Source organism: Taeniopygia guttata, chromosome 3 (assembly GCF_048771995.1).
Source record: "Taeniopygia guttata chromosome 3, bTaeGut7.mat, whole genome shotgun sequence".
NCBI classification, from domain to species: domain Eukaryota; kingdom Metazoa; phylum Chordata; class Aves; order Passeriformes; family Estrildidae; genus Taeniopygia; species Taeniopygia guttata.
This window is the reverse complement of record NC_133027.1, coordinates 48,731,508-48,754,264: the sequence shown is the minus strand read 5'-3', so window position 1 is coordinate 48,754,264 and position 22,757 is coordinate 48,731,508. Positions and strand designations below refer to the sequence as shown.

General features: G+C 37.2%; 1 long non-coding RNA gene across 1 annotated transcript; it reads left to right on the top strand.

Annotated features, from left to right (window-relative positions):
• Window positions 1-13,931: 13,931 nt before the first annotated feature.
• Window positions 13,932-18,483, top strand: LOC115494314 (uncharacterized). Its single transcript, XR_003959280.4, has 4 exons — window positions 13,932-14,357; window positions 16,861-16,980; window positions 17,635-17,847; window positions 18,217-18,483. It is a non-coding gene; the product is annotated as an uncharacterized lncRNA (long non-coding RNA).
• The last annotated feature ends 4,274 nt before the right edge of the window (window positions 18,484-22,757 follow it).

The window sequence follows — 22,757 nt, the reverse complement described above, 5'->3', positions numbered from 1 at the left end:
ATATCCTGCACACTTAGAGTGTATGCCTTAGCTGCAGAGGTACAGCTGACAGCACTAACTGTCACAAGGAGTCACTTTCTGAAAGGAAATGGCTGTATTCAAAGCACTTGCAGGACCTCAACATTGACCATTGCCACCTCTGCAGTGGCAGATGATAAGCTCTTCCTCAGGCAGTAGCTCCTGTGCCAGCTGAGCAATGGTTGGTAGGATGTGATGTGTTGGAGTGCCCAGAGATGAAATTCTTGTTGTAGTAGGGAGCAGCTTAGTCAGCCATGAGCTCCATTAAACTGTAGAAGCTAGAAACTTCCATCCCAGCTACATGTGGTAACTTTTGATCAGCGAATGGGCCAGTGTGCATCTTCCTTTTCTTTTCCTCCTCATTTTGTGCACACTTGCCTAAGAGGCAAGATTTACAATGCCAAGTCATCCTGAAAGCCTGACCCATTCCAGCCCTACAACCTCTCTTTGCCCTTTGGGAGAAAGCTTCCCTCAGCCACAGGGAACTGGGCCTGTGTTGTCCACGTGCTGCACAATGGAAGAATGGTGGCAAAGTTCATCTTTAGACTAATGGCTGCCTTATCACTGCACAACTCCCTTAGATTGTATATGGAAAGCAAATGAAAATGGATAAAATACAGCATATTGAGATTATAATAAAGTAAATCAATCTTCTTGCTTTTATTCATGTAGAAATAGTTACATCTTACAGAAGTAAAGATTCCTTTCTTTCCAGCTGTACAGAAGGTCATTGATGCCAAAGGCCTGCCTAACTACATAACTAAGGCCATAAAATTATTTAAGTTGCTCATTTTGTTGCATTGCAGAAGATATAGAGGCAAATCAATGGTATGTTGGTTCATGGCTTTCTTATCCAAATACTGGGATTTTTTGGTATTTTGAAACACAGGATAAGAAGAACAGTAATCCTTCAGGTCTCAGTATTTAGCAACCTAGCCTGTTCCTGAGCATAATAGGCAAAATTGATGCCCAGGCACACTTGCAAGGGCAATCTATTTGCATTTCAAAGGCAGTAAGGTTTTAATCATGTAGCTGTTCACTCATAGAGTGCAATTATAATTCCATGTTAAAATGAATCTCTAAGTAGAAAAACAAAATAAACCTAAGGAGGAGGGGTCAGGGGGGAAGTGGCACAGAGGGGGAAGAAGGCAATCTGTTTCAATAAAAGAGAAACATGTTCAGGAATAAAAATTACAGCTGGAAGATTCTACCTTACTATGAGAACCTCTGAACCTTCAGTTTAAAATGTAGTTCATTCTACATTCAAAACAACTGGTGTTAGTACTCCATACAGAATTTGTAGCACTTTTTTAACTTTTTCTCAAAGGTTGGGATGAAGAAAATCCTAAAATAGAAAAGATTTTGTTCATTTCTCTTTGCACATCATAAAACAATTTTTTTTTTTAACATTTAGCTTAGTGAAAACTATTATTCCCCAGAGAGTAGCTGAGAACTCACTGAAAAGTAGTACATGCAGTCTGGGGTGGGAGAGGCTGAGAAATTCTGTGCACACAAGGAGCATGAGCTTTAGGTACAGGAAAGTATTGCATTACCCTGAAGATGGCACAGAAATCTTGGTTACAAATCTTAGCTGTGTACTAATTGAAGGGGGACAGCTGGAAAAGCAGCGTAACAGCTAGAAAATTAAACCTGTTACAGAGGAGTGAGAGATTAATTCCTTCAATTGGCTTATTAGCATCTTTAGAAATATTCCTTTACTTTGTAGAATTGTTTTGGTTTTTTTTTTCAGTGGATTTCACCTTACATCCTTTTCATTAACTGGAGCTCCCCCTCAAGGAATACAATGGGAAACCAGTTTTGCAATACAAGATACAGATTTCTGATTTTGACTAGAAGAACCATTATATCCTAGCCTTCAAAATCTTAGAGATTTTATTCAGAATATTCTCTCACTTACTGCTGATATATAGTTTGCAAAGCAATTTTATGTAGAAGTGAGACTGTCCTTAAGTAAAGAAACATAGGCCAGAGAAGACTAGAAAATTGATTTGAGTGACTTTGGGGATTTAAGTATGATTTTATTCAATCTCCAATTCTTGTACCATAAAATATCTGATACCCACACCCTTCAGTAGTACAAAAAGCCTGTGTTTTGGCTCAGCCCTGTCCCTTACCCTTCATCACAGCTTAAATGAGACCTGCTAGATGGGTTGTTTCAAGGAGCTCTTAGAGCACCCCTGCAGCAGCCCCACTGCGCTTTGTCAGCCAAGCACCACATTCAGAAGAAATGAGGGGCTAGAAAATACCCAGTGTCAAAACAAGGGGACACAAGAGGACAAGTCTCCCACACTGTCATGGAGGTCTAGACCATGGTGTTCAAAAAATGTGGAAGGAACTCTTCCTAGACATGATGACTCTTAGCCCCAAATTTTGCATTTCTTCAACCTTACTTCTCCGATACAGACATTTTTCTGTACAAATAAAGAAACCCAAATCCAATCAAAATAGCAGTATATATCACAGAAAACACAGCACATCACTATTTTGGGGTGGAGAAGAATGAATAGTATATGACAAATGTCAGTCACCTGCCTGAATTAATTTCAGAGCATCATTAATAGTGTGAAAATACCCAGACAATGAGGGGTGAGTGAAAGGAGTGAACACCCAGTACCAAACAGTTGTCACTAAGTAGGTGAGCATGAGTGAGAACATCATCATCAGAAACAGGACTTGGCTTTGCTCCCTTCTCTGTGCCTCTAGAATCCCCAGTGTCCCTTCACCTTGACTTGTCATAGGACAAGTCACACAGCTATAAAATTATCCTAAACAGGAAAAGATGTCTGTGACTCTTAGGATTTGACCAAGATGCCCTCTGCAATACTTTCAGAGGCATTAGAGCTTTCTCTCCCCATCCACATTCAGTCACACTGAGATTGTATAATTATTATTATCAAATAAAAATTTGATCTGGCTAAGAAGTTTATCCTAAATAAATGAACATTCCTGCTGATTAAATACGAGCAGTTTGTGACAATTTCCACCTCCTCTTATTAAGTAAAGACAATAGTGGCTTTGCCACTTCTATAGGTTCTGCTCTCCATATTTTCACATTTACTCTTTAATTTTTTCTTCTATTTGTGGCAGTTAGTAAGATACTTAATGAGACCGACCCTCTCTGGAATGGGTACCTGGTTTTGTTAATATTGAAATTATTGTGTTTACTTTCCTTTTTTTTAATTTTATTTACAGGTTTTTTATTTTTTCTTAAACAGTACTTAAATAGTCTGGGTCTCTGCAATCACTTTGCAGAGAAGAGTCAAACCGAGGAGGAGATACTGGTTGAATGTTTGCTCACCATAATCATAGTTAATAAAGCTTATGTCTGACCTGTGTATTATTGTAATACCCTAATTTTTGACAACAACTTCAGAAATATTGTTTTTGAGGTTCTTCAGGGACCTGGTCCAACTCTTAGGACTCCTTGGTACAGTTCAGAATGATGATTAGCTGCTAAAATCTGGTTTTAATTTCACTTCTTTCAGGAAGTGAATTAACTCACAAAGCTTTACCTGACACAGTATCTATCACTTGGTTTTCTTTTTAATGTTGTACAGTAGGTAGAGAGCAAAATGACACTATTGACCCGATTAATGTCACTCCACCAAAGTCCTTAAAAGCTACAGTTTTGTGCTATTTTTCCTGGCACAGTACTTAGATTTTGTATTTTGTAGGCCCACACAGTTTTGCAGTAGACTGTGCACATACAACCTTGCCCCTCACTGGTTGCTCAATCCTGAAACTTTGGAGTTGGGTACTGCCCTTTATTCCTCCTAAGCCACTGGACTGAATGCTCAGTCATTCAGGAGCCTGGTTCCCAGAGATCCAATGGCAAATCTTTGTAAATTATACTTATTTATTCAACAGAAACTGCAGGGCAGACACAGCCAGTGAAACCAGTGAAACCAGTGAAACCAGTGAAACCAGAGAGTTTCTTGGAAACTTTCTGTATGTACCTACCTACCTGTAAGTTTGGTACAGCTGTAGAATCTGCTGAGAGAGGAGAGTGGTTTTTGCTCAATTAAAAAAAAAAAAAGTGAGTAGCAACTGTTTGAAAGTGAAATAAATTGCAGCTAAATGGACATAAGGGATTTAATTTACTTTGTCAAATTTAGTTAATTATTGTTTAGCTGGTGCAAACAAAGCTACTCTTCTATGCTATACAACAAAATCTGTAGAACTGTAAGTAAATACTAATAATTCCTTACTCTCTCAAGAATTACCTTACTGTGAATATGACTCTCTATCAGAACCAAGCCTCAGTCTAGTTTTCAGCTGTCTTTTCTATAGTCATTTAGCACAAAAACCCCTTCTGTGGTTCTCCAGCAGCTCAAATCACAAATTTATGACTTTGAGGGGAAAGCAGAAATTATACTGCTCCACAGTTGATAGTCCTTTCCTGCCCATATACATTTACTGAGAAAAAAAATATATGTTGCCTGTTTTTTCTATATTCTGTGGCCTCTGGGCTATGACCTGAAACTCCAAATGATTCAATCCACACAAGGAGAGCTGGAGGGAAACGGTCAGCAGCCAGGTACGTCTACTCACAGCCACATGAAACCATAGTTTATATTTTGAAAGGAGTTCAATCACAGTAGGATTTTTTTATTTTTAAATGTAAATTAAATCCACCAGGTAGGGGGATCCATGTCCGATCTTAAAGCTCTCTGGCACTAAATCTGTAGAAATCCCCCATACACAGCACCACTCTATACTTTTTTTTAGAAAACATTTGTTTTGATTCTTCTTACTGTCTTCTTACTGTTAGCTGACTAAACCCTTTCCTTCCTCACCTACACCTTCATTTCCATGAACATGCAATATGCAGATGTAGCAAAGAGTCTGGTAACTCTGTCATAACATTTATACCCCATCTCCTCATTATTGTTGGTCTCTCGTTTGTCACAAACAATGTGCAACTAAGCAAATTCAAGTTTGTAACATCCAGGCTGCATCAGAAATTTCTATTCATGCCAGTAGGAATAATTCTGTGCCCTATGTCAGCTGGCTTTGTGGTTTGCAAAGGCTGCAGCATCATGGCTGATTAGAAAGGAAATTATGAATGCAGCAAATGCAATTGGTTTTGCTACTGCTACTCCCACCAAAGAAGGCACTTTTCATTTGTTTCTGTAATGAGGGAGCCTTTCCACTCACAGGTACATTAAGAAAGGATATGTGCTTGGGGGGATCCCCACTGTGCAGTTACCCTGATGTTTTCAGGACTTTTCAGATGGCTTCTGTGGAATTAGATGCATAAAGGAAGAACTAAACCTGCTGAATCAGGAAATGAGACAATGGGGATACTCTGTATGATTCCCATTAAGTTTATATTATAGTCTGCAAAGGCTACAGCTCTGAATATTTGACACTTGTCTAGGTCCACTGGAATCAATGGGAATTTGATGTACAAGTTCAAATAAACTGCATGGGGAATGTGAAGAACCCTGGCAACCAGAAAAAGAATATTTTCTATATTATTCAGTTATTTAGAATCTGTATCTCAGCGCTCTGAATGTCATTTGTAAAATAGGGTTATTGAGGCTTCTGAGTAAGACTGAGAAACAATTTACAACTTTCTTATCTAATATACTTTGTGCTTTGGGTGTTGTATCATTAAAATTTAGAATCACAGGGAAAAAGTTCTATTAATAGAGCAAAAAAGTTCATTTTAACGGCAGCACATATGTTCCAGTATCATGTATCTTTCCATATTGTTAACCTAACTAGTGGCATCAGCTGTTGAATAAATAGATTAATTAATCTAAGAGAGGCATCCCCATTATCTTCCATTCTCTGCACAAAAAAAGACCAATCATGATGTGCACTTATATGAAATTTTGTCGGTAAAATATGCTTGCTTCATATTGTAGGCATTTGCATTTTATATACTTCACTTGCCATCTGCTAAGGGTAATTTTATCATTCAATAAATAACACTAAAGAGATCAATATTAATGAAGATTAGGGAATTTTTTAATATAATGAATAATTTTGGTTTATTTCTCTGAACTGCTACTGCAGCCAGAAAAAAAAAAAAAAAAAAGGATAGTCCATTAAAACTAGAGCACAATAATGAAAGCTGTTGTCAAGGTTCTGGCATAGTGGACGACCAAAGGGGATTGCAGATTCCTAGAGTGTTGATTTTCTCTACCCTTTACTAAGGAGCAGTGTGTGAGTCATTATGCTATAGACAGATGGGACTACTCCAGAGAGACTGAGATTGCATGCTAACCTAGCAGAAGTTCCAGAGGCATTCATAGTTTGGATAACCACAATGTCTCCAGCAGGGTGGGAGGGACATGGGTATGACCAAACTCTTTTGCAGAGTGAAGGCTTTAGACCCCAGCTCAAGTAAGAATTCTTCTCAGGGAGAGTATTTCAAGCCTGCTGAATAATTCAATCAGCTTGACTACTACTACCAGTTTAAATACAAGTATTTTATTATAGGCTTCTCTTAGTAAATATATGCTGAGATATGCTTTTAGGTATTTCTTTGTTACCTAAGATTTTAATTTGATTTTTTTCCTAACTTATCAAAGAACAAAAAAATCTTTTTAAAGTTTAAAACATACACTGGGTTTCATCTTGTTTTCTGAGGCATAGCCCAGATGTTTTCTAAAGTGTTATCAAAAACTATTCTCTTAGCAAATTAGAAACTAGCTTAATCCCAAAATACAGAGCTCAGTTGTCCCCCAGTAAATATCAGAATGCCAAGGTCTGTATCTCCATGCTCACATCTTCTGCACTGAACACAATTTGTAATTGAAATCCTGGATCCAGGAAATGTAACAGAGACCCAGAAGCAGTAGTGCTATATCTGACTAATAAGTAGGAAGAATTAATGATAAAATTATATGTCCTGTGGATCAGACCAAATGCTCATTTGCCAAGTATTTTCCTCTTGGCTATGTCAACAGAAGATGCTGCTTAAAGAGACATCATGAGCATATTGCATACATCAGCATATCCACTACTTGTTTTGTTCATCCTTAGAATTCATGATCACTGAGGATGTTGGAGGGCACATCCTCTTTCTTTGCTATCTATTAATGGACATATTGTCAATGGATTTTTCTAATCCCTGTTTGAATTTCCTGATATGATCTGTATTCCTCAGCCCCTTTCAGCAACAACATCCTGTAGTGTCATCAATTGTTGCAGGTTGATAGGATTTCTAGAGGTTAGCTAATCCACCTTCCTGTGCATTTGATGGTTAACTTTAATCTTAGACCAGGTTTCTTGGGCTCTTGTCCACTTCAGCTTTGGAAATCTCCAAGAACAGAGATTCTACAACATCTCTGGGTAATATGATCCTTTATTTAACCATGCTTTTTGCAAAAAATATTTTCCAAATTCAAATTTATCTTGCTCGCTTCTGTTTCCTCATTTCATTTTGTCAATCTTTCTCTTATATTTTTTTTTCTAATCACTGTGTAAAAACTGCTTTTTTTATTTTTTTAAAGAGTCTTCTCCTAGATTCAGGAATTTTCCTCTGTTAGAGGATAGGGTAAGAAGTTAGGCGGTAGGGTAAAAGTGTCATGAGTAATTTTTTACACTATAAGTTGAAATTTCCATAAAAACAAGAGGATTTTTCTCCGCTGTGTTATGCAGTAAAATGGTCTTTGCTTCTATTGAGGTGGAAATGTGACTGTATCTCAATCTTTAGATTATCTATAATCCAAGATGAACTATGACAGGAAAATTAAATATGCAACCATTAATGTATTCTTGATTGCATGCAACTGATTACTTCAAAATAATTTATTCAAAATCAAGTTTTCAGATTGAGTAATGTCTGCAAACATAGGCATATGCAACACTAGCAAACCTTTTGTGTGAATGTCCTTCTTTTGTATAAATCTTGAATAGCCTGTGGTTGGAAAAAGTACAGAACACTTAGAAAATACTTTGAATCTGGTTATTTTGTGGTTCAGTAATTGATGGTCAGATATCTCTGACAAGGGTAGCTATTCCCATGACAGGTAAGTCTACATCAGCATGCTATCTATGCTTTATTTGGCTTGAAATGTTTACAACACAAATAAGCTTCTTCCTGAGAAGAAATTTACTATTATTTTTTCTCACTTACCCTGCAACTTTTTGTTTTTTAGTAAAAGATCTGCTAAGTAATTGCTCATCAATGAAGTGAGTTTTTCCCATTGATTGATGCCATCCTACTGTAAACTGATAAAAACAATCCCTCATCCATTCTGGAGCCTTCAGAGGTAAATAATTTGCCATGTCAACTACTGCTCTAAATAATCCTTGGTTTATGAGTTTCTAAACCCTGTGGACTGAGGTATCATTTCCTCACTATAATTCTAAAATAAAATGTAATAAAATGTTTTGTCATTGTCTTGAGTAAATGATGACCTCTCAATCATGTGTTTCTAAGACACAGCAGAGGAAAGATTAAATACAAACAATAAATACAGACAATTGTAAGGAGAGTGCAACAATAATGCAAAATTCTGCTGAATAGAAACTTGCCATTCTTTCCAGTGGTAAAAAGCAAAGGAAAAAAATATATATGGAATGATGTGCTGCAGGAATTGTGCCTAGATTTTGGCTCACATGTCAAACCAAGATGGAAGGAGCATAATGGCACAAATCATCAAGCAATTCTGCCTGGATGCATGCAGCATGAGCAGGTGCTGAAATCCTGTGTGCTACTGAGGGGCTACTAAGGATTACTGTGCCTGGGGTGGTTGTTGAGGGAGAAGCAGCTCCAGCAGTTTCAGGTCTCCAGGAGCCTTCAATCCCTTATGCCCAAGCACAATTTCCCACAGCTGTCTGTGCCAGCAGCAAAGTCCACGTCCATGACAGACAGGGCTGGGCAGATGTGTGATAACCTTGGTGACTCTGACTTCCCAGGGCTCATTGCTCTGCTGTTCCAGCTCCTGTCCCTATGATCCCTGCTGTAGCTGCAGTGCTTTATCTTCTTGGCTTCAGATGATGCTCAGTACCTGACACCTAAAGTCTCCTGCTCAAGTGTTTGGCTACTGGCCAGTTCAGAGCGTGCTGCTCGTGCTGCTGGTGCTGTGCCCCCATCCTAGGGTTGCTGTCCCATCCCTTGGGATATCACAGTCTGGGTCTCAGCTCACGGTCAGGCTGTTTTCCATGTTTCTGTTCCTTGTTGCTTGTTTCTATTGCAGTAACACATATGGGATGAACATAGGCATCTCCATCCAGGGTGTTTGGTCTCCTGAGCTAACATGTGGGTGAACCCAAAGGGCTGTACTCAGGATGTCCTGCATTTCCTTCTTCTGAATTGATGTCAGAGTCTATTTGGGAATAAAAAGATCTCTACTGGACAATGCCTACTTCTTAGTAACTCTTAGCTATTTCCCAGTCCTTTAGTCCCCATAGAATTGTTTTGGCAGTGAATGGCCTCTGCAATTTTCACTAAACAAAAAGATTTAATTTTAAATTAAATTGCCCTCAGTAGTCTGAAAACAAGATGGCTGTTGTCCTCAATGAGCTAATTTGCCTGAACCCAGCTGAAGGATAAAGCCAGATATTCAGGCTCAGGTGAAAAGGAACAGAGCCACCCCCACAATGTCTTACAGTTCATTTTAGTGAATTTAGTTCCCATTGGAGACATGCAGCAGATGACAGCTGCTATTATCCTGCTTTGTTCTGGTTATTTCTGACTTGCTCTAAAAGTAATTTACTATAGAATAACCCACGTTAGAAGCTGTGGCTCTGAAATTTTGCACAAAGCAAGTATAGCTTGAGCATCCTTCTTACATTGCCCTGACAAAGAAGAGTCCTGTCCCATGTTGAGGAGAGTGGATTTGTCCCAATGCTCCTTCGGCACTTGGTCTGTCTGCTAAAATAGGCAATGAGGTTGCCACTGGTAACAGTGTTTTATTTTGAGTACAGAATGGTATTTTTTTCTAGGTCTAAATGTCTGGCAAGACTATTAATTGTGCACATTCCAGCAGGAAGTTGAAAAGAAGTAGTTGTAACACTTAACAACCAACAAAACCACCAACAAAACCAAAACCAAAACAACATCTTGAAAAATTAGTTATATGCTTAGCATTAGAATAGTCCTTATATTTTCAAATCCATTAGACTGGAATACTGTTAGACTGAGAAAATGCAATTTGGAGCTACACAAGCAGTTTCAAAGTAGGGTAAGTGTTGGAAAACTTTTCACTTTGCAATTATTTTTCTAAAATCAAAGGGGCTGTGCCAGTTAAGGATAAGTCAAGGATTTGCCTCATTGTTCTATTAAAATGCCAAGCCACAAATCAAATAGGAAAGTATTGGTGCTACTTTTGCTAATCAAATGGCCATGTGAAAGCTGAAATCACCCAAAATAATTCAACAGGATCCCTTAGCAATGTGTAGATGAGTTCAGTCATCTCAAGCTGAATGCCAATGGTATTGGAAGGCTAATCTATGCATAGGCTGTCCAAGCCACTTAACCAGGAAGAGAAAATTAACTAATAGCTCATTTTGCACCTACTTCAGGTGTTCATGTGGATGGTGGACAGTCAAGAGTGAACAACAAGCAAAAGTAAGTACATAACCTGAGTAACCTAAGGGACAGCATATTTTAAATTCTGGGAATAAGGCACATACTCTTGGGCAGATCATTTGACTCTTTTGAATTAAACTCTCAGACATTTAACAGGCAGATGCATTCTTTTCACTCCCAAAGGATTTAGTGAACATTTATTCCTTATGCCATCTTCATTGAAAACTGTCCAAACAATTGCAGCAGAACTCCATCACAGAGCCAGATGAATCAAAATATAATAAAAGGCAATTTTTCTAGAGATCCACCCAGAAATGCAAGAGTTCTCCTGCTGGCAAAAATAGTGATGTGTGGCATTTGGACTCTGCCAAGCTCATGCCCTGTGAAAGACAACAGACGACGAACTTGGAGATAGTGAACAATGAGGAGACAAGGCAAGGAAATATTTGCTGCCTTCCTCAAAGACAGAAATTGTCGCCTCTACCATTTTTTGTCATCTGCACTTTATGCTATTTGGAGTTTTTTGTTTCTTAGTAATATAAAGGCAGGTTTATCCTATACGTTGAAAAGTGTTAGGCTTAGGATTGCTTCCTCAGCTAGTGTAAATCAAACACTTGCTTCAGCTTCTGAGAAGAAAGGAAAGTGTATAGTGTGTAGTGATAGGGAACCTTTTAGGAGACAAACAAAAAAAAAAAGAAGCTTCATTTATTATTATTGCAAAGCATAAGTAAACAACTCACCAGCTCAGACTGAGTATTTTATGTGCAGGATTAAAGAATGATCACATCAGGTTTACTACAAAGTAATGACATAGTTAAGGATATTCAGTAATTTGTCTTGTGGGTTCAAGGTTTACCTTTGACAAAACTCTATTTTTATGACAAACAACATTCCACCTGGGATTAATGCAAACCAGTTTATTTCTATTTTCGTGGCTTTACAAATGTCCAGGTATATATTTGAGCACATTCATGCCTTAAGGAACAGAGAATTCTTAAGACACCTAGACTTTTGTTTCATTGGAAGGTGGTGCTTGAAGAAATTCACAGAAAAGTCACAGGTAAGAGAAAAAGTATATTTTGGGAAGCATGCAGATAAACTGGAATGCTACCCTAACTTTCTTCACAGAAAGTCTGTTAAAATATCATTTTATGTAATTATACCAAATAGTACTCAATAAGACAGTCTTTGAACATCTTGAAGGGTAGTTGGTCTCCTAGGAGGAGAGACATGGACTATCTGTACACACCTGTTGTGTCAGTGAACAGCTAGATGATGGAGAACATTGCATCTGCTTTACAGCTGCAAAACATCAGCTCATGAAGCTGAAAAGTATTACACTGGAGAACTACAATGTGTAGCTACAGTATAACGGAGAACTACAATGACGTAAGTTGCAGAAAATATAGTAATCAGTGCTACATCCTCAGAATTAAGGATTTGAATTGCAGAGTCATAGAATCACAGAAAACTTGGAGTTGGAAGGGATATTAAAGTTCATCTAGTTCCAAGCTCTCTGCATGGGCAGTAACACCTTCCACTAGACCAGGCTGCTCAAAGGCCCAGGGAAGGGGCATCCACCACTTCTCTGAGCAACTTGTTACAGTAGCTCACCACTCTTGTAGTAAAGAATTTCTTTGCAATGTCTTATCTAAACGTAATGCCTTTTAGCTCAGAGTCTTTCACCCTTGTCTTATCACTACATGCCCTGGTAAAAAGTCCCTCTCCATCTCTCTTATAGGCTTCTTTTAGGTACTGGAATGATGTTATAAGGTTTCCCTGGAGTTTTCACCAGGCTGAACAATCCCAGCTCTCCCAGCCTCCCTTCATAGAAGAAGCACTCCAGCCCTCTGATCATCTTTGTGGCCTTTTGCACCTGCTCCAGCAGTTTCATATCCTTATGCTGGAGACTCCAGAGCTGCATACATCACTTCAGGAGAGCAGAATACAAGGAGAGAATCACTTCCCTTACCTTGCTGGTCACATTTCTTTTGATATAGCCCAAGATACAGTTGACTTTCTGGGCTGCAAGAACACATTGCAGGGTTGTGTTGAGCGTCTCATCCACCAGTCCTCTTATTTTCATGCGTGATGTACACAATGTGAATTACGTGTTCTAAAGCACTAGTAAATAAATGTATGTACTAGTACATATAGCAATATCAGTATCAGAGGATATCAAAATGTCTCAGCCCACTTCCTCAGCCCATTCCTCTTCATATGGTTCTCACAAAGAAGCCCAGAAATGCAGACAAGGGAATGCTGATGGTTGTTGCAAAGGAAAATGGGCCAACAGTCAGTGTCATGCACCCCCTATTTAGGTGAAATGAAGACATAATGATCCCTGTGCTTTTTTCCTTCACTTAAAGCTTGAGCTATCTCTATTTCTTGCTGAAATAACTCCAGTGAGGCTCACATTTCATGAAAAAATTATTTATGAGATAAAGAATCTTGATGTTGTCAGTGAAATCACTGCAGACTTAGTTTGATGTAAGTGGGACCAGAAATTGGGGTATGACAATTTGAAAACACTTTGAGGATGTTATTTTCCCCAGAACTCTTTTATCAGTGTCACTTGGTGTGTTATTTATTCACTACACATTACACTGCAGTTTCCTGACCAGACTGTGATATTTTGCAACATCCTTTCAGCATTATTGTCAAAATTGTCTAAACTTAAAGAAAAACTTTAAAATAATTGAATTTGCCAGTTTGCTTTAGTCCTATATTTGCCTCTGGAAGATTTCCAGAATCTATAACAGACTGAAGTAAGTTGAAATTACCTTCTCTAAATTTCAAAATAAATGGAGAAGAAAAGGGGAAAAAATCTTTTGGAGAAAAGATTAGCAAGTCAATTAAAAAGAAGTACAGTCTAAAGAAGTGGTTGCATGATCTGGGAAAAGAAATCACTAGCAGCAGCTTATGGAAGACATTGGCTTCAAGGTCAGAATTGTCACTAATGACAACAAAGAAAATTAAAAAAAAATGTTCCTTTCTTCCTAATGAAAAAGAAAGGAGAATTTTAGTACTTTCTGCTTTGAATTGCTTTTAAAAATACCCCAGCCAAACAAAATACATTGCTGTACCCCCCACTGGCATGAATTTTTTGCTTAATTGTGTTGCCAAGTCAATTAAAAATGTCCCTTATAATGGATGGGGAAAGCAACACAATAAACTCTTAGTATGACTTCTCTGAAGCAAAACCTTCAGAGACTTTATGCACAAGTGATCCTTATTAAGGCTTGATTCTGTCTGAAATAAGAACTAATACTAGACATTGTGCATTAACACAGTAAGCCCTAAATACAATATATTCTCCTTCTATGTTTTAAATTAGGAATTTAATCAACCTCAGGACAGCTCTGTGGCATTGAAGTCAACTGGAAGAGTACAGTACATGTTCATTACATAAAATTGCCTTAGCCTTCCAAACTGGATGGCCACATCCAAATTGTCCATTGGAAAAGATCCATAATCATACTCAATTCTGAGTCATGGATCTGTTTGCATTTTTGGAACTTCTATAATTGTCTTGTGAAGGAAAACTTTAATGTCTCAGGATTTGAGACAGCTACCCTCTTCAGTGACTTTTTGGTATGTATCAGGTTGCAGGACAAATGGGGGCTGTCTGAAGGAACCAGTTGGATGGAAAGCCACCTATAGCCAGCTAATTAAAAAGCTCAGAAGGTTCTCCAAGATAGGTGCTCTGTCTGGTTGGAACCCGCAGCCTGATCCTGAAAGCTGGTGCTGACTGTAATTTCTCCTGAACCTTTCCTTTAAGGCATGTCTGGAGCTGCCTTTCTCCATTTGAATGGTAATTTAACAGGTAAAGTTTTCAGTGTGTAACTATGAACTAAGTATCCCTTTCCTAAGGCTCTCCCTTAACATGTGGCTGTCCTACTGACTCCTAACAGAGCTTCTTGGGGACTTTCATAACAGATTCCCTGATATTTGACCCTTAAATAACTGTCTGTAAACACTGTGCTCATTTTATTCCATTGGCTTCAACAGTTAATTCCATTGGGATTTACTGTAATATAAATTCTACAAAAGTAAAAAAAAGGTAACATGTGCAACCATCCTTGATAAATCAAAGTCATCAACAGGATTTGAATATTTTTTTAAATTATGATTCACAACCCTAAGACTCTAATTCTCTATGTTCTAAGCCTGTGATGTTGAGAACAATGCTATTAATAGATATATAGAAATATTTCAAAGCCAGGAAAACTAATTCAACATGCTAAAAAAAATACATATATGCAAATTATTTAATCACTTTTATAAAAGGACTTACAAAAAACACATGATATTTCTTTGTTATGAATGACCTATAAGTATTCCATAAATGCAAGCAGTATCATGAAAATATGCTGCTTCCTACTTAGTCACTTACAGCTTGTTTCCTTCGCCATTCTCTTTGTGAAAATGGCCATATAGACCAAATAGTGCATTTTGTGCTATATGTTTCTCACATTGGATATGTTTCTCACATTGGAGAGACATATTTCATTAGATTCTAGTCTCACATTGTATTTAGCACATACATTTTTAGCTATTTACCCAAAATTTATAAAAATAAGTTTCTTCTACATCATATGCATCAATATTAATAGTAAATACATGCAGAGTTTAGATTTTTCAAGTAAGCTGTAAAATATATTGGTGTCTTTTAAATGTTACTTCTTTGTTCTCCAGTTCATAAAGACTTGGGAGTTGAGGGGGAATATCTATGTTTGTTGGTATTTGACTCAGAATCAAATTTCCAGCTAACGTGGTGGGAGACATGCTCTCAAACATGGGAACAGAATGTAACAGATGTAGTGGCATCTGCTTGCACTTTTGGAACCTTAACTAAAAATGTTCTGAGGAACAATTTTCCTCATCCTTCTCAGTGAGCATCAACTTAGCTACCCATTGATAATGTTTTAAATGTCAACATCCTTCTACCACTGCTTATCAGAGACAGAAGAGGAATGACTACAACATACCATCAAATTTCTCTAAATTTCAGGCTGGAAAAAGCTTTAAAATACTTACCAATTATATTCTGCCCTTGCAAGGTGAGGCTGAGCCAAGGACACATGAAGGTCAGAAGGAGGACTGGGTTCAGGAACCTCAATGTTAATTTGGATGGTGGGGTACATATTAATGAGATCATGCATATGTTATCATTCATCTGATCATATGACAGCACTGGGTCTGGATAATTTTTTTATTAAAGGAGTTTTTTATTTTATAAATAGCAAATGCTCTTAATTACTAACATAGTTAGTTCTCACATAAGGACAAATTCCCTCAAGCAGATCTGGGGAAACAAATACTTTGCAACTATTGTTATGGATGGAAGAAAAAAATATCAAAGTTGGAATTTTTTTGTTTTGTTTGTTTGGTTCTTTTTTTTTTTTAATTTGGGGGGGTATTTTCTACTTACTGAGAATCTCTTAGTGGAAAGAATCTGTCAGTTATCCAAAATGCAGCAACTTTGTTGGGTGGATTCTCATAACTAGAAAATTTATTGTCTCTTCTTTTCAACTGCCAAATCTGGAAATATTTGTCTCCTTAGCTTTTTGTTAAAGAAATCTGTAGTTACTTCTTTCCTACACCTGGAACAGAAGGTAGGCAGATGCAGCTTTATGTGTCCATCTTATGGTTCAAAAATGCAGTCGATGACATTGTGAATGTTGCATATGAACATCTTAGTATGTTTAATCATTGCCACCTAAAAATCTGAATCAAGGAACACTTCATAAACAGTCTTAAATTTAGTTTTAATTCAGGACTGCATGAAGAATAAAGTAGTGGAGAGCTAGGCTATCTGGTTATGTACGACATAACTTCTGGTTTTTATTTTGTCTATGACAGAGCACTAAATGCTTGAGTTGAAAAAAGATATGAGATTTAGTTCTGTTATTTGCTCTTCATCTTGGAAATAAAGTCTTTGGTTTCTCCTAAATTTTGCTATTGAAGTCTAGGTCTCTTAGGAAACTCAACTTATATTTGGAACTGTAAAAACTTTTGACATAAATACAGTAGCAGAAATAACTACTCAGTGTTCTCAAAATAGGTCTGACTATTTAAGTAAACTGCAGTGAAACTAAGTTGTTTGGAAATCATTTGGAATGTAGCTTGTCCAGCTCTTCAGCTGGTATAATTATAGACAGTTAGGCTTAAGTTAAGCACCATTTGAAGAAAAGAAGAAAAAAGATGCTTGATAGAAGACACCTAAAGATTAGAAGTAAAGTAGTCATACTTAGGCCCCGAACCAGCATTCTTCCTCTACCTCTCTCATCAGCTCAATGCAATTTTGACTTGCCTTCTCTTTTCAGGCAGGAAGTATCATGGAAAACCTAAAATACAGATATGATTGCCAACCAGGAAACTTTGGAATTTGTGACACTGGAAAGAGTGAGAGACCACACATGGGTTTGGAGAGATGAAAGAATCAGGTGAGATTTAGAGTCTGGCAACATGTAAAGCACAGATAGTCACAGCCTCTCAGCTATGATCCTGCTTAAGCACATTGATTCCTTGTCACTCCTTGTCATTTTAGAGGGCAACATTTCTATTAGTCTTACACCATTACATTTACTCTTTCTCTTTTTCTTATCTGTAGCCTAATGGTCATTACTGTAATATCCTAAGAATACTCAGCAGATATGACTCACTGCATGGCTCTTTGGAGAACACGGGTCCCAACAGTCTTCTCGCTGGTGAAGCACTGAGGCACTTCCCACACAACTGTCTGTCTGATCTTTGTCCATAATGGCCTTCTGATGGATGTGTCTAGGGACACACAGACCTGCAGAGAAACCCAGGAAGGGGCTGAAGAGATGGGTGGTGCATTAAGTAGGCCCTTTTGTCGATGCAGTGGCCTGCTTTTAGAGTGTATAGTCAACCCTGAAAATAGAAAAGGGTTGTAAGGTCAAGTAAGATAGATTGTGGCCATGCCAGCTGTCAGACAGTCTTCCAAGATGTCTGTTATTTAACCCTGATATTGAATATATCAGGGGCTAAAACTGATTAAAAAGCATATAAAATGCCATGGGCAATTTAATGGGGAATAAATATGTAACAGCGACTTTCTCCTTTATTTTTTGTAGCTTGCTCCTTAATCACTCCAGTGACAAGAAACATGTTTCATCCTGCCCCTCAAATGCTTTGCTCTACCAGACACCATCTGCATGAATACGATATTCCCAAAGAAATCTACTTACTGAGTGGCATGAGGCAAGGAAACAGGAATATTAACAGAGATGTGAATGTTCAGCCAGCACATCAACATTGATGGCTCCAGGAAAAATGATGGCAGAAAGGTGTAGAGAAGAATTTGCTTCCTTTACTGAAGGCAGTGTTGCATGTAAAATAACAAAATATGCACAGTATATATAATGCAGTATTTTCACCTGGATAAAATATGACAAATTCTTACAAACTACCAATAAAGCACAGGCCCTAAAATGGTAAATTTATGTGGTTTCTAGAATGTAATATTGAGTCAGTGCTGTAGAATGGATATTTTGGCATTTGGGAGAGATAATGACTAATTTTTTTTTTGAGTGATATTTCTAGGAAAAAAAATAACTGATGCATAAAAAGTTCTAAATTATGACCTTTTTGGACTAGATTTAAGAGAATTAACAAGAAACCTTTGCTCATCTTTGTTTCTCTTTTTTGACACCCAGGTTTGTTGTGCTGCAAAGAAATATTGTGGTACATTGCACCTGTGATATATACACCCTAACAACGGATGAGGAGAGAAGGAACATTCATGATTTTGCAATAATGAGATTGCTGATCCACAACCTGCTGGCAATTTCTGTACAGAGGAAATAAAGTCAAATAGAATTGCCAAGGACCTCATCTCCATGCTGATAAATGCATAACTCCTCAGACACATCCATCCTCAGATTACTCTTTCTGTTATTAAAACTTTTATTTTTATGGCTAAAGTTGTGGTGAGTGGTCTTGTCCTCTGAGCAGTGAACTATCTGTAGACTCCACATCTCCATTTATTTTGTCAGATTTTATGCATCGGCAATTTTTTTACTGACAAGACTCAGTCAAATATGAAATTCAAACTGATAGGTACCAATTCTAAGAGAATTTTTCCCTGTTTACCTTTAATTGTTTTCTAATTGATACAAATAACTATGTGGATGCTGCTTTATATCAATTAGTCTCCAAAGATTAGAGTCAGTTTATACTGGAGCTAACCTACCACTGTCAAATTGAAATAGTGCTTATACAAAGTCTCATGACAGTATAAATTGGATTTCAATTGGATTTTAAATAAATTGGTGCATTTTCCTTTTGCAGACAAATCTTTATTTAATAACACTACACATGGTACACCAGATATGCAAAAATTAACACTGATGAGATGTTGCATAAATGACCAGTGCTCACTGGTTTTCCTTGCTTGAGAGATCAAGGGTTAATCAAGGAAACAGGAGGAAGAGTGAATCATGCAGGGACTAGAATGTCTTATCAGCTGTGACCTGCTCAGCTGCTGAGACACGGAAGAAACAAGGAAGTGATTTATAGGTTATGGCAGTTCAAGACTCACTCTTCAGGATTTGTTGGAGAATCATGATACTTTTCACCGTGCTCATCTCTGTCTTGCAATGCTCCTCATTTGGGAACTTCCTATTAGTGGGCTGTTTTCCACTAGCATGGCACAAGTTTCCCACTACATACTGAAAAAAAAAAATCCCTTACCTGTCTATGTCCATACAGGTTTCTGTAAATTATACTGTTGCTATGAACAAATATATTTAACCCTAGCAATTTGCAAGCGTACTGATACAGAGCTATTAAAGCGCCATCTATAAGTTGAGAAGGCCTGTCTGCTACTATTTACAAGTTTGTCTTCCATTCAACTTCAGTATTTAGCTTAGAAATAGATAGAATAAAACAAAGTAAAGCAGATATGAGTAAGTCACAAGGACTGTGCTTGATATGGAGGTCTGTGTCTCTGGGAAATATATTATGATGGATAGTTACTTTTATAATCTTTTTGTATGTCATTTGAATGCCATAAATATCTGTCAATTTCCTAAAAAAATAAGTCTTTCTCCAGACATTACCAGATACAGAGGATATCCTTCAGTTTTCTCACTGAAAGCAAGAATAATTTAAATTGATCTGTCTCTGCGAACAATGACCACTGAAAAAGTCTATATACCAGGCATTCTAGCCAGTCACCAATAAATGGCATGTAAACTAAAAAAGATAGTGTGAGACATCTAAGTTCTTCTAAAGGTGAATGTGTACTATTTTATTAGGTGTGTTAAAACCTTCAATACAAATAGGAAAAGTTAATTACTTTGCTCTCATTATACTATATGTACCATTGCAGTTTTCTTCTAATCCAGCTTCCTACTCCTAACAACTCTTTAAAGATAAGATTCTAAAAGAAAATATTTGATTATTGATGCTTCTAGCCATTTATTTAAAGGCAAGCATTAGAACTATTGAATTATGCCACCTTCAATAAAACCTGCATCTGCAAGTTTATGTGCTGTGCACTGAAGACAGAGTTTTCCTGGCTATCAAACTGCCAGGCACACGACTGTCTGCAACCAGTTTCAGGCAATTGCAGAGACATTCAGAGAATGGGTATATCTGTCCTAGGCACAACATGAAACAGATTAATTATATTTACACACATGACACAGACATGAAGACACTGCACAGAAAAATTATAGGCATGAAAGAGAATATACTGGCCTACTACGATTTAAAATGAAGTCATTGCTCTTACTATCAACATGTTACTATCAACATGAACATTCAGGAGCAGGGCAAGCTCCCCCAGCTCCCAAACTATTGCATAGCACTAAAACAAAACCACTATTACTCTTAGCATTTTCCAGCAGCAATTAAGGAAGAACATTCATCAGACTTGAAATTCAAAAGCAGTTAGTAGATAGCAATACTGTCAGTGCTTACTGCACAAATAAGCAATCTGAATCTGAGCAAATATGAACCTCACAGTTAATTTTCTGTTTGGTTCTCTTTATCTATGTTTTCTTTAATGATTTTGACATTCTGCATAAAGTGATTTCAATAGCAAGGTATCTGCATGATGAAAACTATGTTTTCTTCTCAGGAAAGTGACTCCAAAACTTTATTTACTCTTATGCTGTCCAGAGGTTATCTAAGGTCTATGAACAGCATGAACAGAATAAGTCAAGAGCACTGTCTGATTTTTCTCCACACATATATGTCTGTGTGATTACAAGCTTGCAGCTGTGAATGGTGCTAATAGGTATCACTTGAAAATGCTGCTTTCACAGATAAAAAGAGGATGGTAGGAGAAAATAGTATGGTTAGGGGTAAGGGATGTGGGTGGGGTGTGCTGAGTTGTGCTTAATGGTATAAACTATAACTCTTATATGAAGAGTTTAATTTATGAATATATTTTGTATGTTTCTCTAAATTAAACTAGTTTGGATTGTTGGGTGGTTTTTTTTGTTTTTTTTTTTTTATTTTATGGTCTGGAATGAGGTGATCTTAAAGACCCTTTCTGGCCCTTGGTAATGCAGAGATTCATCAATTCTTAGGTGAATAATTTTCTTTCTTTTTTAAAGAGAAGCTTTGTTGCTTCTTAAAGGCTTTTTGGTTGATTTTTATTTTGCTTGGTTATTTGGGGTTTCTTTTTTATTTGTTATAGATTTCATTTTTGGTTTTGTTGCATTTATTTTCCTGTTAATTTCATTAGTTATTGAGCTCTGTTAAAGAGAATTAAGGTGGCTATATCGACATGTGTGCATGGGCTTTAATAGTTTGGATAAGAAATAAGCTAGGTGATGGCAAGCTTTCTAGCTGTATTGTTCTGCTTTTAGATTATGCAAGGAGAGAGAAAGAAGGTGAATTGTTCATCATTTCATGGTGTGCAAAGTAATGCCGCTTTTTCTATAGCAGTAGTTAAGAGAAAAAAATAGGTGCTCCAGATCCTCAATTTAAGTTCTGTTTTAAAAATACCTTTAGTTGAGTGGGGGTAGGGAGAGTGAAGGGATTTGAGAATTATAGATTGCTTTTTGATAAGAACAGTAAAGGGATAAACTGTTACTTATAGAGAACTTCTTGTCCGTTATTTGCTTCATCGTTTTGTGAGTTTTTACAGTAGATGTAATTTAGGATAAATATGTAAGAATTATACTTTATATTACAATGTTGGATGTACATGTTGAAGATGGAAGTTCCTCTTCTGTTTAAAAGATCCTTATTGCTGCTTTTTATGTCCCTTCCCAAAAAATCCCCTACTATCTAAGGCATAACATAAATTCAGTGTGAAATAACAAGCTAATGTTAATATAGTGATGCAGGGAAAGAGTGAAATAACGCTAGCATTCACCCAGTAACAGAAACAAGCTATTACAGGAAGGTTAAAAAAAAAAAAAATCATCATTAGGTTATAAAGTGTCTGCATGTTGCAATGTAGTAAAAGTAACAGCAGTGATACTTTGTTATCTGGTCTATTCAGTTTTCCAAGGGGCCCGGGCCTCAGCTGGGTGGTGTGCGTGTCTGTTTACCCTGGCAAGTGACACTCCGAAGTTTCCTCTATATCATTAGCTTTTGTGTAGCATGCTGTTCTCTTAACAAGCAGCTTTGAAGACATCTGCAAAACCTGCATTTCTAGAAGCGGGACTGGTCTAGGAAATCACCCTCGTATGCACAACCCGTGAAACTTGATATTTAAGCTTTACTGACCTTTAAATGTAATAGTGTCCTTACTGTCATACTGAGCTACTGTGAATCCACTGAATGAATTCTTACCCCTTTGACTAAAGGATAACTTTATATGCTTATTGACACTTTCTCAATTCAGGTATGAGTTGGTATTCAAGGAGTTTCTCTAAATAAGAGCTGCACTTGCCTAAATTTAGATGTTAGAAGACTGAATAGTCATTTTTACCCAGAAAGCGACACAGCCTCTCTTGAGTTAGGCCATTTAAACCAAAATAAGTTATTCCTATATGAGGTTGAGTATCCATTTGAAATTATGAGCTTTTTTCCTTCACATGAAGTCCCTAAAAAGAACTTTAACAATACATCACTGCTTTTATTGAATTCCCTATGTGGTGCAATAAAAGTATTCCTGATATTGAGCTAGCTGATATGTTGCTTTACTGTTTTGATAGAAAAATTTATCAGACAACTACAAAATGTTGAGTAATTTCATAAACACATTGAATTTTAGTGGTCAAAGAAGCATATA